This window comes from Pseudorca crassidens, chromosome 7, assembly GCF_039906515.1.
Source record: "Pseudorca crassidens isolate mPseCra1 chromosome 7, mPseCra1.hap1, whole genome shotgun sequence".
Lineage (NCBI taxonomy): Eukaryota > Metazoa > Chordata > Mammalia > Artiodactyla > Delphinidae > Pseudorca > Pseudorca crassidens.
This window is the reverse complement of record NC_090302.1, coordinates 98,246,021-98,251,166: the sequence shown is the minus strand read 5'-3', so window position 1 is coordinate 98,251,166 and position 5,146 is coordinate 98,246,021.

The following is a 5,146-nucleotide window of genomic DNA, read 5'->3' as shown; positions in this document are numbered from 1 at the left end:
TAAATGAAGTTCTAATTTTTAAAAAGGCATTAAGAACATCTTTGGCATTAAAAAACCCACCCTCACACACTGCTGATGGGAATGTAAAATGATGCAGCTGTTTTGGTACCTTTGCTAACCTTTGGTAACCTTTGCTCCAAAGGTTAAACAGAGACTTGCCATATGGCCTGGCAGTTCCACTCCCAGGTATACGCCCAAGAGAAATGGAAACGTTACGTCCACATAAAAACTTGGACATGCATGTCCATAGCAGTAATGTTCTTAACAGTCCCAAAGAGGAAACAACCCAAATGTCCATCCACCAATGAATGGGTAAATAAAATGTGGTCTATCCATACTGATGGAATATCGTTTGGTAATAAGAAGAACTGAAGTGCCGATACAGGCTTTGACGTGGATAAACCTTGAAAACGTTAGGCTAAGTGAAAGAAGCAGTCACAGAGGACCACATATTGTACGATTCCATTTATATGAGGTGTCCAGAACAGGCAAAACCACAGGGAAAGACAGGGTAGTGGTTGCCTAGGACGAATAAGGGTTGGGGGAAATGGAGAGTAACTTCTCATGGGTACAGGATTTGTTTTTTGGGGGGAGGGGGAATATCAAAATGTTATAAGATTGTGGTGATGGTTGCACAACTCCATAACTATGCTAAACAACACTGAAAGGCACAGTTTAAATGGATGAATTGTTATGGTATGTGAACGACACCTCAATAAAGCTGCTATTTAAAAACAACCCACACAGTAGTAACCACTCTCCTGCATGACCTGCAATGTTCCAGGGCACATTCAGTGCTTCAGGTCGTGATTTTTCAAAGATTCTCCTGGAAACCATGGCATGCAGACTGAAGCTGTGATTATATATATATATATATATTTTTTTTTTCCTTTTTTTTTTTTTTTGCCTCGCCCCATGGCTTGCAGGATCTCAGTTCCCTGACCAGGGATTGAACCCAAGCCACGGCAGTGAAAGCCTAGAATCCTAACAACTAGGCCACCAGAGAACTCCCGTGATCACATTTCTTCACGCCAGTCTTTACTGGCTTAAAACATCTTTCACAGTCACGTTCTTGCATCTGAATCCTTGGTAAAGTGCAGAGAACTGTCTGGTATTTTCGCAGGTTGTTGAAGCACTTAGGGGTACACTTCCTGGGCTGAGTCTCCCTCTGGATGGCCCAGGAATGAGCACACATTTTCAGCCTTTACCCTGACCCTGCCTTCGAGGGGGGGCCGCGGTGCTTCTACCTCGACTCACGCTTCAGCCTGGTCTCCTTGCCCCCCTCCCTTCGGGTTCACCCTCCTCATCCCGGTTCCTGAGATCTCATGATGGGAAAGGGGAGGGAAGCACAGGAAGAAGCGTGACGGAGAATGGTTTCCTCAACCCTCCCTGAGGCTTCGATCAAAGCAGCTGAAGACAGAAGTAGTCTGCCGATGAGAAGAAAAGGGCTTTTAAGAAGTACTGCTAGGGGACCATAATTCCCTTTATAGCGATTTGAGAAATCTACGAGCTGTATTGTTTTAACTCTGCCAGCACTCTGATTAAACCACAGGGCTCACTGTCTTTTACGTATTTAGAGTTTATAGCTTAAACACACCTCTTCTTGACATGAGTCCCACAGTCTCGTATACACGGTCTGTGGGAGGAAGAAGCCATAACTACCATGGGTTTTGGCTTAAAAAGATGGGTGCGCAAAGCCACAGTTGGCAAAGCCATGATTGTTAAGGGATTCTATATGACGAAATGTTAATAGTTTCCACTGAGTGGCAGGATTATGGGATTCTTATTTCTTTGTTCTTATCTGTACTTGAGTCTTATCTGTACAATGAGTATTGTATTTATTAAGTAAACTGTTAATGAAACTTCCATAGCGCTTGGATTACACCTGATTGCTGCTGAGTGGCAGATCCTGGGGAAAAGTACAACAGAACCAGAGAACAGAGTATCTTAGCTCTGAGCATACTGTAACCTAAGTTTGCATCACAGTCCTGGCCTCAATGGCAGCTGCTCCTGAAGACCACAGACAATGTTTCCATGACTTCAGTTCCAGCTTCCTGCTTGGGAAAGAACTTGATTTCCATGGGCTAAGCATCTACGTTTTGGAGACCTTCTTCTAGGGACAGCATAAAGCCAAGAACTGAAGTACAAAGATCACTGTTCTAGAAGGTTAGATCTGGGTCCTAAACCTATTCGGTTACTGAAGGGGTGAATAATCCCATCAAGTGAGGGATAGTTGAGGGAACTAGAAATATTTAGACTGAAGAAGACTTAGAAGTGGCAACTATCTTCAAAGTGGTGGTGGGTTATCACATGGAAGAGCCCTGGGGGAAAGGCCAAGGATGCCACTATGTGATGTTACAGGGAGACAAGTTTTACCTTGATTTAGAAAGAACACTTCTACCATCAGAGAGGTCCATCCCTGGAGTGGACTCCCTCCGGAGACAGTTCCAGATTCACCAGAGGCTGGACCTCACCATTTCAGAGGCTTAAAAGGGCCTTTAGTTATCAGGAGAGTTGGACCAGATAAGCTCTATGATCCTTCTAACTCAGATCTCCTGATTCTACATCCAGGCCTCTTTGTACCCATTTTGGTTTGTTTTGGTTTATGATCAGATCATGTTCCCTTATAGCCCCCAGGCTAATGTGTAGCTCCAAAAAGACATCATTTGATTCAGTGAACCTTGACTGCCCTTCTGCTGCAGCTAAAAAGTGTCTCCATTTCCGGAGCTCAACGTTTAGCCAGTGCCTGGCTGTTCAGGAGCTGCTGCCCTCTTGTGGAAATGAAGAATACAACCGCCTGGCAAGTAATCTAGTAGCTTTTTGAGGCTACCGTCTCATCTTGCTTCCCCAGAAGAGCTCAGCTTTTGGGTGTGAGCCCCGAAGTTCTTGATCCTAGCCCATCAAGGCCTTTTGTTTACATTCACAGTACCATTATGTCCCATAAAATACCAGAACTTTCGCCACAACACGAAGTCCTGGTTTCCAGACAGTGGCCAGAATTTGTGGATGCCTGTTTCAGTTATGGAGTGACCTTTGGCTGTTACCAGAGTGCTCTGGAAAGATCTCTAAACTAGGTTTAAAGACCCAGGTTCTAGCTCATGTGAGCTTACATGACCCTGAACAAGTCACAAATTTATTAAATGTGTAAAACACTCTGGAGTTTGGAGATGAAATCCTTTGGAGAAAAGCGGTCTGTTATACGTGTACTACTTACTGCTGCTGATCACAGCAAATGGCCTTGTGTTCTACTCAAGGCTGGGTACCCTTAGCTCCACCAGGGGGACTGGCCAAGCCCAGGCCTCGTTCATCACAGGTGGAGGCTGTTCTTTCCTCTACAAGGAACTGCAGCAGACTGATCATGGCGGGGGGCGGGGGGGGGGGGGGGGGGGGCGGGATCAACGATTCCCAGGTTGCCCAGCTGCCTGAAAACACTTAGCAGGTTTTCTGGGCAGGTTTTGCTATTCTTGCTGAGGATACAAAGCTCCTTGACTGATTAGTCTCATTGTTTCTAAACACCAGTCTCCTGCTCACTGTTGCCAGTACAGGGCTTCATACGGAGGCAGGGGCAACTGAGGACACTGCATAGTTTCCTTGAGTACTAGGCAGGTATTCAACTCCAGACTGGAAAAAGTTTGGAATAAAACCACCGTTGGTAGCTGAGTAAGGAACATGATTTTCATTAAAACAAACAAAAAATCCCATTTCTTTGTACTTAAGTTTTCCATAAAAGATAACTGTCCTTCAAGAACTGCCTCGCTAAGTTTTTCTTGTCGTCTCTAAATGGTATTTTCAGTTCTGTCCGGGGAACTATTTTCTGTTGTTCCCTAATACTGGACTAAGCTAACTTTCCATTACCAGTATAACAGAAAATTTCAAAAGCAGACAATGCTTTTATTGACCCCAGACATTGTGCTCCATCCACACTTGCTGAGAATAAAACATCTTAGTGAGGCATTTATTACATTAGTCTGAAAACATTTTTTCACTTACATGAAATCTTATGGACCGAAGTGACAGTCAGCTGCAAGCAATAAATGCTTAATGACTTATTTAGATAGCCTGAACTCTGAAGAGACTTGTCTCCTCTCAAATACTTTAAGCCAACTGAAACGAAAACCTTTTAAAACATTTAATCATGGTGAGAGTCCATGTTAAAGCATAACTTTAGTCTTTCAATTAAGTTTTATCACTGGCACAAAAAGGTACACTAAGAAAATGTTTTCACTAAAAAATAACAAACTAACAAGAATGCTACTTAACTAACTAATCCTAAGTATTATTTAAGAGTAATAAGTCAAATCTCCCTTAATAAAGCTTTGGTATTAAAAGTAGCCTACTATATGAGTGCCTACACCACGGACCAGGCACTGTTCTAATGCTTTGCATACAAAATCTCTAGTCCTTATAATAACGCTGAAAGGAACACAAATCTGTTAAATGCCTAAGCAAGACCATACAGTTAATGGCAGCACCAGAATCAGAACACAGGTCTACCTACTCTTGCTATGACTGAGCCTCTTCCCCTACGTGTCCTAAATGTCACTCTGAGTTGAAGAGGGGAAAGAAACGAGAGGCCACCATGATGCCACATCCCTGTGCTTTAACCAGTATGTTTTCTTTATCTACTGGACCATCTATTTCAGATTTTATTTGAAGCAAGTTTTGGCTTGCTTCAGTATGTATTTCATTTTCTATTTATTACCCTCTTTCATTCATGGCAGACAGGCTCTAGAGGTCCTGAGAATGTCTGAAACAAAGAATGCTATAAAACACCTTAGTAACTCTCGAAAATGCTAAATGGACCCTGAATCAAAACTTCAAGTTTCAGAGAACTTACAGCCACTAATGATCTACAAAACAAACAGACAAACCCCACACCTTAGTAACTCTCAACCTTGGATCAAACTACAATATGTTGGAAAAGGTATTACTGAAAAGAGCTTGAAAGGGCAGCCTAAAAGCAGAGGGTACAAAACATGGGCCATGTCCCTGTAAAGGGGACATGGTTCATAATACTGTGAATCAAGGGGCTGGTTCACAATACTGGTTATGATGTTCAAAACTGTGAATCAAAAGAGAGATGCATTATTATATATTTGCTTGTTGCTATTGCTTTTCTGATTAGAAGATACAGAGCCACTTTAGG